Raw genomic sequence first — 14,711 nt, 5'->3', positions numbered from 1 at the left:
AAACAGATAATGTAATTAATGGGATGTTCATTCTCCTAAAAACCCTGCAATTAATTATGGCAAGACACTCTCCAGCACCAGCTCTCTTCTGACTTCTGTCATCAAGAATTTTTTGCCGAGACTGAGATCAGTCCTTTAGGTGTCTAAGAGTGAGAAGTCCTAGAAATTTCTCAAAAGGTCAGTGTGGAGCCATTGCATGCATGTGGTTGCAGCATCGTGTTAGTGGAATATTTGGCTGTTCATGTTCAATTGTCTCTAAATTACTCGTTATTTTGATCAACCATTACTAAATTAGACTTGGTACGTTCCAGGTTTATTGCATATATATTACCAAGAACCGTACTCACAGTTCTTCAATTCATGAATAGATACCATTCCTGAGTTTTATTCTCTCTTCTCCACCAACAATTTTCCTATCTAAACTTGAATTATCTGAAATCAATTAATACAGTTGTAACAGAATTAAGTACAAGAGCAAAAGCTCAAAGGAGACAAAATATATTAAATAAATGAACAAGTAAACGTAGTTAACATGAAAGATCATGTAATCCTTCCAGCAACTTCTCTCTTTCATAGCTTCCTCATTCCGATGATTCTCTGCAGGTCATCAGGTCGACAAGGAATTGCAAGGGCTCCTTCCTGGGAAAACCCAAATTCTTCCTCGGCCTGTTTTAACAACTTCAAAAACTCGGGATTATTGAGATAACCCAGTTCAATGACAAACTTCTTTGGTTTCCAGCCTTCAGTCGCAACTACAACAAAGTAGCCTTGTTTCACTCCTTTTAAGAGTGAAATACTAGTGTGCAGCTTTCCCATAATGGAGCCTAGAATTCCATTGCTTCCCTTCCTTTTTCCCCTATAATCTCCAGGTTTAGCCATGTTTCACTTGAACTCCGAGACAAGAAGATGTTTTCCTGGTTCTACCACAAGCAAAAGTGGCTATATATAATGCATCCAGTACCAAACCCCAACAGCAGATAAGAAAAAGTTCTAACCAGAGAGCTTTACTGTGGGACCATTGCATGTGGTACTTCATAAATGATCAGTTTCATTGCACCCCCTTTTCAAAACGAAATTAGCTGTATCTTTGATGCATTGTTTTTCGTAACCTGCAATAATGGGGTCCAGAAAGAACACCTGGAAGGACAAACGTACATATCGTAAAAGCTGAGGACCCTTGCTTCTGCAATTCCTTCTCTCTCCTAAAAAATCTTGGTGTTGGTTGGCCTATCATTTTTAAGTTGCTAATGTGCTATTCCAAACGTCCTTTTCTGTACAGCAGCCATGGAAGTATTCCATTCAGAGATAAGTTTAGTTAGAAGAAACCAATAAACCAAGAAAGCTAACATAAATGCACCAGCTTGGAGGATATAGAAAGAAACAATCCAACTCTTACAATGAAAGAGACCAGGTCCCATTTAAAGCACATAGAGGCTAGAGTCATGGAGATCGTGTAACGCTCCAAACTCGGGTGGCTTGGAGAATTACTACTTGTCACTTATAAACATGTTTCCCAACATAACTTAAATAAATCTCTAAAAAAAAATCTTTATTAGCAAAACTCAATCTCATGTTTTCAAAATGAATACTTTGAAAAACTCTACAAAGTCATTACTGCAACAAAAAGAACAAACTAAGGAGTCCACAATCTCCCGGTAGTCATAACAAACCAAACTGATAATTTCATAAGTCTTACTAAACCCAAGATATAATTAAATCTAAAGGACATCAGAATTCCTTCTTTTAACATCCTCTCCTCAGTTTAATCATGCTCACAAATTTAATCCAGGTCCTCAGTTGGACTTTCCACATCATCTGAAAATATTATAAAAATAGCGGGGGTAAGTTTTCAACAACTCAGTAAGCAGAGGACATATGCTAGCGTGCAAACATGAGCATTTACAAAGTACATTATGCAGAACAAAATATTTTACAGAGTTATCATGCAGAACAAGACATATTTTCAAAAGTAATAGAGCGATGGTTTTAAGACAAGTAAAACCCGTAGTACTTTGGCATAACATAAACTGAATATCATCATCACATCAAAACAGAGCATCACACAGAGCAAAGACCATGTTTCACCCCCGTGGTAGGGTTGTGCTAACCTCGGTGGCCAAACCAGGCAGAGACAGAACTGAAATCTTTCATTTATTCTTCTCGGAGCCCCGAGTGTGCACATAGGAAAGACCACAATAAAACCACTTTGTTTCCAAAGTGGGTGCACTCAGAGACAGAGAAGTTGATACCAACCCAAACAGAGCAGAGCATAACAGAGCAGAGCAGAGCAAAGCAGAGACAGAGTCAGATACAAAAACCAGTACACCATGCCAAAGGTTTTCAGATGTTATATCAAAATAATACAGAGTACCAAAACAGAATTAGATAGTTTACACACACTAAAAACAAAAGCCGGAACATCTTTCTAAATAAATGTACAATTTTTTAGATTCTCAACATCGCTATTTTTTTTTCAGATTTCAGAAATCACATGACAGAATTTAGCTCATGTCTACATAATGCATGTCAGAACATATCTTTTCTTTTTCACACAGATTTCATGAATAATGCAAATAAGCTACCGAGGTTGATCTTTGTTTTCCTAAATTCCCATTACATCACAAAATATGCAAGTTTTCATAAAGTCAACCTCAGTCTTATTAACTTGTATAAAACCTAACATAAGAACCCCGCTTACCTGACTCTTGTAACGTATTATCTATGCCTTGAAAACGATCTCTATCAGTCTCGTCACCTATGCATAAAAATAATATATATAAACTACGTATTAAAAACCAACAACACAATTTTGATCTAAAAATTTAAGACCCAATTTCTAAACCATTTTTCAGCAAAATAACCCAACTCAAACAACCAAAAACTAAATCGAACAGCTCACACTTCAGTCCAAAAATACCGTATTTCAATTTCAATAATGACCGATACATCCACCAAACCAAAATCAAACACACTTCGTCACACGCAACCAGTCATAAGAACAGTCTTGACTGTCAATATCAACTCAGACCGCAACTTATAACCCACAAGAAAATCACGTCAATTCAATTGTCTATAAAAATACTCAGAACAGCCATCAACAATGTGAGATCTCTAGTTTCACTTGATTTTTTATCCTTATCATTTTAAGGTGTTATTTTATTGTATTAATTAAATATGTTATTTGTTTTGGTATTTTATTTTAATTTAATTTAGAGAATGTTATTTTAATTATTTGTATTGTTTTTGTTTTTTGACTTGTGTTTATTTTTGGGCCTTTTATTTGCTTGATTATTTATTGGGCTATGTGTGTGTGTTTTTCTCTGTGGGCCGTGGGTGTGTGTGTGTATTTTTGGTGACCCGAAATCTGGCCCAGCCCAGCAGGGGGGCCCAGGCCTTATGCGGAACATGGCCCAGCCGTGCGGCCCGTGAGAGCCCAGTCTCTCATTTGTGAAACGGCGTCGTTTTGATGGAGCCCTAGCTCCATCTTATTTCCCTTCTCTCGCGCCGCACTCTGCTATCCTTCTTCCCGATTCTTCTTCTTCCTTTTTCTTCTTCATTTCTACTTCTCCCACCGGATCTCCACGCAGCTACTGCCGAAATAAATCCCAGCCGAGAGCCACCTCCACCTACGTCTCACTCTCTCGTGTCGTTCGGCATGCACCCCGAAGGTTTGCTGTCAACCCGTGGCATCGCACGGTCACTAGCTCTTCCGCAAGCTCCTCGGTGGCGATGGGCATGGCTTCCGTGAGTGCCGCCGTGCCACGCGTCCGCAAGAGGATTTCTTTTTCTCCACGGCATGCTGCCGTTATTTCCTTCCTCCACCGTGCGACACGCACGCCATGCGAACCGCCATTTTTGGCCTATAAGTAGACCACGGCTTCTCATGGGTTGGGGATCTCCATTGGAGTGTGTTTGGTTTTGCTTGGGTTAAATTAATCGGGATTTTTGGTGTGATCCGAGAACAATTTTCTCTTGAAATTTCTGGGTTTTTGGTTTGTAAATCCGTGAGGTGTTGTGATGTTTGCCGAGCTCTTTGTGCTTTCAAAATCTTGTATTTTGGTTGGGATTGTTGTTGAGTTTTCATCTGGTTTTGTTCAACCCGTGAGTTGAGAGAAACGGTTTTCAGCCGTGAGACGCCGTCGCCACTGTTGGCAGCACTTCCTTTCACGTGATCTTCCAGATTTTTATCAATTTCATCGTGTGTATGTAATTTTCTCTTTATTTAAATATTAATTGTAATTTCTCAAATTTATAAATAAATTGTTGTATTTATTGGCTTTATAAACTGTTGTTTATTTGTACATTATTGGTTTGATGAAAATGTATTGTATTTGTTGAAGTGTTGGGCTTTAATGGTATTGTGGAAAAATGGGCCTTGGGCCGTCAAAGTTGTTGAGATTTTTAAATGTAATTGGGCCTTGGGCCGGATTAGCGGATGGGACTATGCGTGTATTTATGAAATTGTGTTTCGGCGTTTATTGAGAACTTGTAAAATGAAATATTTAAATGCGTTTTCTAATAAAACTGTTGAAATGCATAAATTATCATTTTGTTAAATTATGCGGTAATGTCACGAAGTCTGTTGGTTATTGATACTGTTGTGTGGGTGCGTGTATTTCACGACCCCAAGCCGAGATGGGGCATTATCTCGGTGGAGCTTCTCTGGTCACTCGGAAGCGTAACAGACTGACGTGACATCCTCTGAGTTGTCGCAGGGCGACGACGGGAACGGAAGAGACGGTAACGCTCTCGTACCGATTCCGTGACCTTTGGCTGGCGAGGTTAGAGGATGCTTGGCCATGTACGCGCTGGGCGCGGAACTGAGCATCGCTCGTTACGAAGTCTCATACACGGACGTTACCCGTGATGTGACGAAGAGAGCCAGGGTGTGCGGACGGTCCATAGGGGAGACCGTGGTGCATGCGTGAATTCATAATAAATATGAATGGGACAAGAATGGGATTTTTGGGTAAAATAATACAAATGATATTTTTGGGAAAGAAATGTAAGTTGTTATTTGTCTGCATGGGAACACGTGTTTGTATAAATATGTTTTAAATCTCTTGGATGTTATTTTGGTTAATTACTTGCTGAGATGTCATAATCTCATAGTGGTGTTTATCCTACGGTTCCGTTTTATGGTGCCGTAGAGTTTGACGCAGAGCCCGAGTATGAACCTGAAGGACCGACTCTGCCAGAAGCTTAAGTCGCTGTTATGTTGTTCAGCATTTTGGGACTTGTTTCCATTATGTTATTTGCTTTCTTTAAATTATCTGACGGAAGACTGTAAAATATTTGTAAAGTTATTTTGCTGTTTTATGAACAATTCTGGTACTTAATAAAGAAAGACCCTTTTATTTTCACCGCTGCGAAAATTACTGTACATTTTATGTATGTTGTACACACTTTGAGCACTAAGAGTTATTGGGGTGCGTGATCCGTGTGGTCATCATCCCGGTGTCACGAACTCCATAAAAATAACACGTGGGGGGTCGAGGGCGCCACAAACAACACCGAACAATTTCAAAACTCCTCTCACACTACCACGTCAAACCCAAAAGCCACCCTTTATAATTCTTCTTCAACAACAAAACACCATCAGATTACAAAGCCCTCAAATTTAATTATAAACATTAGAAATTTTCCAACGATCATAACATTAAAAGCCACTAATTTACACCATGAAAAAGGAATGTAAAACAACACTCGGTTTCCTTACCCATTCGACAGAGTTCGGCGTCAACACCACGGCAAGGAGATTAACCACTTCGCAGATGGGAGAGAACAAGAGAGAAGTGAGAGAGGGTGAGCGTCTAAAAGCCAAACAACCAGTAGGGAGAAAACGCAGCAACACCGCCTGGAAAAACCCAACACAAGCAATGCATTTGAAACAGAGGATAAAATGAAGTAAAACAATAAAAAGGAAAGGCGTCGACTTGAGAGCAAAGGGAGCTACCTGAAGATGAAGACACTACGCAAGAGGGAGAGAAGAGACGCGTTTGAAGAGAGAAACACTAATTTGTAGTAATAGAGGAACGCGAGAGAGAGAGGCGTCAACTTTGAGAGAAAAACTGAAAGTGAGGGAAAAGAAAATGGAGAAATGTTAGGGCATGAAATTTGGACTCACGAAAGCAGATCAAACGAAAGAAAAAAAAAAGATGAAATCAAGAAGGGAAGTGGGTAACGTGTGAGAGAGAGACACGGGTGAAACCAGAAAACCGAAAGAGAAGAAAGAGGGAGAAGGAATCGGGAAAGCTGAGGAAGAAGGAGACTTACCCCAAAACGGCGCCTTTTTGAACTCTTCCTAGAAAAGGCTGGGCCTTTACGCACTGGTCTGGGCCTCACATACACTGGGCCTCACAGATCGACTGGAGGGAAAAGCGTCTATGGCTGGGGCCATTCACGTGGATGCATGTCCTCTCAGGTTCTCAGTGAAGCCTGTAGAGTTCACTTATACAAGCATATGAGGCAGACTAAATACTAAAAAATAAAATAAAAAGAAAAAGGGAAGAAAGAAAGAAGGCTGCACCTTGTAAATGTTTGAGATGTGAAGGAAAAGCTCAAAACAATGAAGGTGAGAATATATATATATATACATATATAATGAAGGCGAGAGTTAAGTACGTATCAGGAAAATTTCAAAATCTGTACACCAGTAAAAACTTTAATTTTGCTATTTATACCTTACCTTTTAACTGGGCATTCCGATGTGAAGGGTAGAAACAAACAAAAGAAACCTCATTCTCTCTTGTCCTGAAAGCTCTCTTCCAACCTCCACCCATCTCTTAAAGATCCTCCCATCTCCATCCAGAGGGGGTGGAGCTTTGGCTCCACCTTTCCTCCAACTCTTTGGTTCTTCCTTGAGCTGTCCTATGGATTTTTTCCAACTTCTTTTCATGCTTTTCGACTATATAGTATGGAGATGGGCTGATCTACTGCTTTTTGGCCACCTACGACCTTCATGCATCACTCCACAAGACTCCTCAGCTGCCGTTTGTTCAGCTTTTGGAAGAATATAGTCCAAATGAGTGGCGCGTATGTCTCATGTATGACCCAAACTATGCATAAGATCCACACGCTGCCACGTCAGGATGAGTTTTCTGTTGCCACAAGCAGCAGTAATGAGATCAGGGACCTTGCATCTTCCATATCCAACCATCCTCCTCTCTTCAATAGTGGCGTGTGCTCTTTACGCGCCTACACAACCACTGATGGTTGTTTGCTGGCGTATTGGACCATCTATCGCTTGCTATTTCCTTTATATTTTCGCTTCTCCTAATCAAAGATCGTAAGAAAGAGGAAGTTAGAATCTCCTTCAACCAAACCGGACCAACAAAGTATAGCACAAAACAATCCATTGCACCTTTTGGTCATAATATCGCAGTCCGATTTTCAGATTGTAACAAAACTGCTTCAGGCGGCTCCCCTAGTTGTTCGTTGACTTTATAAGGTCTAACCTTACTCTCCCCTACTAAAAAGGGGCAAAGTTATTAGCTCTGAATCTCTCGTTTTCTTCTTTTTCTTGTGTGTGGGATAGTTGTTAGAGCCTCCCACCCTTTTGACTCTTATATCTTATAAGAGTTAAATATATATATATATATATAATATATTTGCTTAGAAAAAAAAAATAGAAGAAGTTTAGATACAGAGTATCTCAGAAGTTTGGACACTTAAAGTATTTCAGAATTTTGTTAATAGCAGTGAAATGATTTGTATGAAAATGTTTTATTGGGGTTTGAGAAATGAGAGTGAAAAACTTGAATAAAAATATTATAAAGTTAAAAAAATTGTTTGAATTTTATTTTTGTTTTGAAGTTTATAAAAATTGTATTGTTTTTGTGTTTTACTTTGAAGTTTGTAAAAGTAGTATTGATTTTTGTATTTTAATAATGATTAGGTAATGAGTAGAAGAAAAATAAAAAAATTTGAAATTGAAAAAATGTTTTATGTTTGAGTGATGTTTGATAATGAAATTATAAAAAATCTTGAGAATTCTCATAAGTCCAAAGAACGCTAAGATATTCTTCCTCTAGCATTACCATAAATTACTGTTAACATCCCACTCTTTCTGGTTTTCAAGAATCCTCCAGAGCTTATTGTTAGTTTGTTTATGATATTAAGATCTTATTATTTAAGATTGTTTTAGTAGCTGAATAGTGATAATTTCTTTGGATCATTTTGCAACAGGATACATGGTTTGATAGAATTTTCAAGAGAACATAAATAAGATAGTGCACTTTGTTGTACTAGACTTTTGTAATTACAAATTTAAAAAAATATAGGAGAGCATTTTGTTTCGAACTCTAATGTCACAATACGAGGAAACCCCCATTTCCCAAGCCAAATCCGAATGGGTGAGGGCTACTCCCCTCTCCTCCTTTCTCTGCCTATATTCTCTTTACTATACTCTATCTAGCTCACTCTTACTCTTTCTACTCATTTTCATCTGACTCTCACACTTGAAGCAAGTAGTTTGCAACGGCCATGAACCTCACGCGCCTAAACATGAGAAGTGTGTGAGCCTCATTCGCCACCATAGTCGGCCGAATCCAAGCCTTTTGAATGTAGCAGCAACACCTACCCACCATTAGCACTCCGTTTTAGTCCTTTTCATACATTATTCATTTGTTTTTGTATGTTTTTCATTTGTATTTGCAAGAGATCTAGAGCTTACATATGAACTAATCAACCACCAAACAATGCTCAGACACCCATTAAAAAAACCACAACCATCATGCTCCACCACCTTCCTTGGCCAAAACTTGGTTCCCTCCCCATGACGCCGCTAACTTGAAAATTAGAGGGTGAAATGTAGATGGCCCCTTTTTGGCCGAGAGGTGCCTCTGATGCCTAAGTTAGTCGTTTAGGAGAAAGTATTTTCTGGCATTTTTATATATAGAGAGAGTGTGTGTTAGTGTACCGTTTGCTCCATTTTCCTTTCTTATTTGTACTCCTTTCTTGGCCGGGAGTTTCACCTAGCCCCCTTTTGGAGGTCTGGAAGTCTTACTTCCTCAACAACTTGACTGTTGTTCCTTCCTGATGTACCACATTGTTGCATTTAATGCAATAACCCTTCTAGGCCTTTCTGCTGTCCATCTTGATACAGGTATGCCTTCTGATTTTGCTTATTTGGGCGTTTATTGTGGCATGACTCTTGGAGATCTTATTAAGCTCTTTCCTAGTAGGGTAGATTAGCTCTGCGGGCTCATCGGCGTGCTTTTCGTTACTGAACTTCTTATGGGTGAAAGGATGGGCCACGGTTCTTCCTTGGTACTTATGCCCCGCAACTGACAATGGAACCTTGCCTGTATGACCTTCCCTGCTTCGTACGCCGGGCCCAATGGACTTGTCCAACGAGATTGGTTTGGCTTTTAGGCCCACTAGTTATCCCGAAAATTCTCATTGTGCACGTGCGACAGGAATTTCCCTCATTCATCTCTCATTTTTTTTTCAATCTTGTTGTTCTACTATTATTATTACTTTCCCTTGGGCCGAACAGATCTCATATGTTCTTTTTTCCCCTAAGTTTCATCAGGCTGCCCATTTCTCAAAATCGGTATGTCCAACCTTGCGGTTGGTGACATGCTTCACCCTAGGTAGAAGCATAGAACTTCAACTGTTGCTTTCTTTTATCTTGTACTTTCTCTTGTTCCAACCTTTCTTTGTTACTTCGTGTCATTGTCATCCCAATGCTTTTTGCTCTCCAACTCTCCCTAACCCTAAATGGATTCTAGTTGTACTGTCCATGGCGGAACTCGCGGTGGAGCTTGTGGCTCCGGTCCTCCCCTAGTCCATGTGTCTATCGACGAGTTCAGGAACATCTAGTCTGCCACCACCATTTTGGTGGACCTAAACACTTTATGAGATTTGTATGGGATTTCAGACTCTGTCGAATTGATCTTGCTTGCTCCTTGCCAAGGCGTAGTCAACATGGAGGGTTTTGCTGGGCTAGTCACCCCTTATATCAGCATGTTTTTCATGGGGTTGTAGGTCCCCTTCTGTCGCCTTGTTCGAGAGCTTCTGGACTTCCTAGGTCTGGCCAATGCTTGGCGAATATTGCGGTTGTGTTGCATGGTGTGGTGTTTGGCCTTGGAACCAGCGTATGACAAGTTTCTTGATCTTATAGCCAGTGAATTCTTCCATTCCCATGGCGTAAGGTGGCGCACTTGAAACCTCACTTTTTCAAACATCAAAGAATGGAACAAGAAGTTTGTCTTTGTCTCTAGGGCCGGTTAGGAGTTCCCTATTGGTGAAGCGAGTCAGGACGAGTTCTTTGTTCAGGCCATTTACGAGAGTTCCAGTCTGGAATTCTCTCACTGTGACATTTTCCCCAAGGGATATAGGTAGGAGAACATAGATCGATGGGTTAGGGAAAACCCAAACAGGGCTATGACCGATGCTCTCCTCTCCAGGAGAACATAGAATGCTTCCTGGTTTCTCTGAATTGGTTGCGATTTGTCAGGTGTCCATACTTTGGCATCCAGGGAGAAACTCCTATTCGCAGTCGGAAGAGTCCTACCCTTTCGTTTTCAAAGAACAAAAGAAGCCTTGTTTTTCACGGTTGAGCGCTCACGACTTGGAAGAAGCCTTCTTCGAAACAAGGACCTCGCAATTCCGCAATCCCCCAATGACCTTTCTTGATCACCTAGCAGAAATACTTAACTAAGGGGAGGAAGACGTTATGGTGATGAGGGACTTAGGTTTTTCCGGAACCCACAGTGGTTCAGATTCTAGCGGTGGGTGTCAACTAGGAAGGCAATTCTATGGGCCCTCGGCCAAACATATTGCCTCCTTCTGGCACTCACGCTCAATCTTAGTAGTCATCGTTGAGCTTTGGTGTCCCCTTGAAGGCTCTCCACGAGGAGGGGAACATAAGCTTGCTGCCTTCGGGCTTCTTTTGCCTTCTCCCAACGATGTTTCTATCCTAGACAAGGTCGGGGACAATGGCAGGGGCAAGAAGATGTCCCTTGCATGAGTTCCTCTTTACCTGGGGACCCTAAGGCCGCGCCTAGCGACCTTTTTCCAGTTTCATCACCAGTTCCTGGGGGGGGGGGTGTGCAGGGCACATCTCCCGACGTTCGTGTTGCTTCTGTGGAGACCTCCCCGAGCCTTGGGGCTGGTAGGGGAGGCGTTGCTGATGCCTTCTTCCTTTCCTCCAACTCCATGTCTTTGCTTGGGATGGTCCTTTGGAGGAAATAGAAAGCAAGGGAGCTGACAGAGCGTGGACCACATTGTTGCTTGCCACCTCCCCCCATGCTGATGACAAGGCCAATCCTTCAAGGGGACTACATTATTCTCAGGAAGGTCTCTCTGCGTCCACTCCACAGTTGGAGCAGACTATGCATGACCTTCAATGTTTCCTTTCTACAATAGGTCGCCTCATTTTCGTTGTGTGTTCCCTCTTTAGTTTGTTCTAATCAGTTGTTTTGGTGATGGGGAGTCCGACCTTTAATGGCTTGGATTGTTAGTTGGAGCGCTCAATTGGAGGAATATGTGTGCTCTTCTTAGTCCTTTATGGACGGTTCCAGGCGAGTTGTGCAGCGCTCTGAAGTAGAGAGGAGGAAGTTGGTAGGAACTTGCTCTGAGATGGACACACTTCTTTGTCACCAAGAAAAGGAACTAAACAACCTCTTTTAGGAGTTGGTGGAAGAGAGGGAAGAGTTGGCACGACATAGCCTCAAGCCCAATCTTCTGATGATGAGCGGAACTACGAGTGCGGCCTCAACAACAGTTTCGCGTCGGATTTGAGTAGGGGGATGGCTCATGAAGCTAGATACTTAGAGAGAGACCCCTGCAAGCTGAGGCCTATTGTGAGGAATCACCTGGCGCAAAAGGGGATAGACCAATCTTGGAGTTGAGTGGAAGGATACTCTAATGGTCCAAAGAGTTAGCAGCAAGCGTTGCAAGGTGGAGCCCGTCCAGCACATGGGCGAGCAAGCATCTTGCAAACACTTGGGCTAACACGTCCTAGAGCGAAGTGGAGATAAGTGTGCTATTTCATTAAAGGCGAGCACGAAAAGGCTACTTACTGAGAAGATGAGAACAAGGGGTCGTGGAAGCCAGTAATTCTGACAAGACAAAGAGTTACTCGCCAAGACACATAACATTCTCGAAGAGACTATGTAAGTGAGGGAGGTTTTCAAAAGTACATGGAAGTGTTTAGAAAAGTGGTTGAACAGCACATAGAAGCCCCACTCCATCCGAAGGGTCACATTCAGAGTGGTTCTACAATGAAATATGAAGGCTTGATGGGCCATGTCGTTTGAATGTGGCAATATGACTCAACCCATAACCGAGACCATCTTTCAAGGAAAGTTAGAGGACCAAGCATGCAAACCATGCTTGGAAGTCTGTCTCCGTCATCCTGCAGTATGATAGGGAAGGATTAAAAAAAATCCTTACCGCAGATCCAGAGTTAGAAAGGACATCTGACAACTTGACTGAGCTGAGTTATTGCATATTTTATACATTTAGCACCAATATATTTTATTTATTTCATTATATTATTATTGATTTTAGATGGAGAAATAGTAAAGATGAATAAATCTGAGTTGTGATTTAAATTGGTTAATAGCATGATTGATGCTTAATTTTATAACTTGTGATTTAATTGGATAATGTTCTTTCACATGCACAACATATTTTTGATATTCTATTCTTCATTTATATTTTATTTATTTTCTAATTTCTATTTTTTTTATATAGGCCAAGAAATGTAAAACCAAGAAAATAGAAAAGTCGAAAAGGATTTTTTTGTTTCCCTAGAGCCAAACATGCACGTGGGACCAAGCTATTTTGGAGTTTTGAGGAAAAGTTGAGTTTTAGTATGTGGGGGAATTTTGGAGTTAGACGGCTGCACAATTTGGCATTTTAAAAAGTAAAACTCAAGAGAGTTTTACGCATGCGAGCCTTTTGGCTTTACGAACGGAACGCCGCACGAAAAGAATAAAAAAGAAAAAAAGAAGGGCTTTTGGCATAAGAGGACGAGTTTTATTATTGGGGGATTTTTCGTTTGGAGGCTGGGGGATGGAACAACATATTTTTTTTGGAGACGCACACAGCGCCGTTGAAGAACCTGGAAGGGTTGATTGCCGCTGCCTAGCCTCCTCCACTACTTTTCATCTTCATCTCCATTCATTTGGCTTGCTCTTTTCACTCTCTACTATTTATTTAATTTTAGTTTAAAGTTTGTTATGTATTTTTGAGATATTTGGCTTAGACTTTTGGACATTTTATTTGTTGTTTATTTACTTCGGGTTATTTATTTTTCTCTCTTCTTTAAGCTTTCATTTAACAGTGATTACAATTGCTATGGATTGATTTTGAGAATTTGTGATTTGAATACAAGGATGAACACTAGAATCTTGATTTTGGGGCTTTTCAATTCTCAGTTCGTATTTTGTCAATTACTTTCTAATCTAGTTTAATTCTTAGCTTAGTTTTATTAGTCTCTTAGTTCCATTGCATACTAGATTAATTAAAGCTTAATTAGAACTTAAATAATTTCAGTTTTGTTATTTAATTTTCAGATTAATTAAGATTGTTTAGTTTAGTTGATTCCTTGATTGTTAATTTCAATTTGTTAGTCTTTTACATTTCATTTCGACACTCAAAAATTCAAAATTATGAATCTAGTCCATGACTAGTGCCCTTTTCATTCCCGTTGCACTCTTCCATTTATTGCACATACCACTACTTTTATTTTCTCTTTGTGAATATTTTCACCATTTTAAACGAGTTTGATTTTAAGTAACTTTCCCTGAGGAGACGATCTAGGAATTTATTCCTAATTATTACGCGACACCCTCCTGCACTTGGGATAGCCTTTGTGCTACTCATTTTTGAGTGAGTCACAACTATTTAAAGGACCTACACGTGGGAAAAGATTTCACTTTTGAGACTTTATTCACCAAAGAGCTCGTGTAGTCAACTAATTCGGGAAGCAAGGAGCAGAGAGACGACGAAAGAACTTCCAACATAGGAAGGTAGGTTAGCTTCTAAGACAATGCTGGGTATAACGTGGGGTGAATGTTGTGAGTAAGAGGCATTGCATTATCTCTGTAACTTCTCTCCCCCATTCTACAAGCATGAATAATATTTTAATCGTTATGTTTATGTCTATATTTATGCATTGATTTCCAATGTTTTGAATCTTTGAATATGTTAACTGTTTTCAATTCATGACTATGGATCCTTGTGTGGGCACCCAATATCTCTGTGTGAGAAGTCGGTAGCGTGAATCTGTAATCATGGGACAAGACGGATAATTCACCGAACCATTCATGGGAAACGTTGCCACGTGCTTCACACAAGAAGGAGAATGCCTTGTGGAGATTGGGGTGGAATGATGACATGCTGAATACTGGTTTTTACGGGTTTTATACTTATATTGGGGACGGATTATTGCTCTCTATACTAATACTAACATGCTTCTGTACTTTGCATAAAAGTAAAGGTCAACGTCCCCAGAAGGTGATTCCTCACCATGCCTATGTATGTGCACGTATTTTTTGAGAGGGAGATTCCTCGTCACACAAATATGTGTCCGTCCAATCTTTTCATGAAAGTGTTCATAGCATCTTTGGTAGCATTATCTCTCATTAGCAGTCTTGTCATAACCACCTAATCTACGTATAGTTTCATTTTTGGGACCATAGATTTTGATGTAGATCTAGATCTTAGCATGATGCCCGAGGAGGAAGATTCTAAGG

At 40.4% G+C, this 14,711-nt stretch overlaps 1 long non-coding RNA gene across 1 annotated transcript; it reads right to left on the bottom strand.

Annotated features, from left to right (window-relative positions):
• Positions 1 to 312: 312 nt before the first annotated feature.
• On the bottom strand, positions 313 to 7,376 carry LOC121264316. Its single transcript, XR_005940479.1, has 2 exons — positions 6,689 to 7,376; positions 313 to 1,271 (listed from the first exon to the last, which is right to left on the bottom strand). It is a non-coding gene; the product is annotated as an uncharacterized LOC121264316 (long non-coding RNA).
• Between the last annotated feature and the right edge of the window lie 7,335 nt (positions 7,377 to 14,711).

The sequence above is a fragment of the Juglans microcarpa x Juglans regia genome, chromosome 5D (genome assembly GCF_004785595.1).
Source record: "Juglans microcarpa x Juglans regia isolate MS1-56 chromosome 5D, Jm3101_v1.0, whole genome shotgun sequence".
In the NCBI taxonomy this organism is placed as follows: domain Eukaryota; kingdom Viridiplantae; phylum Streptophyta; class Magnoliopsida; order Fagales; family Juglandaceae; genus Juglans; species Juglans microcarpa x Juglans regia.
The sequence above is the reverse complement of the archived record's forward strand: the minus strand, read 5'-3'. Positions and strand labels throughout refer to the sequence as shown.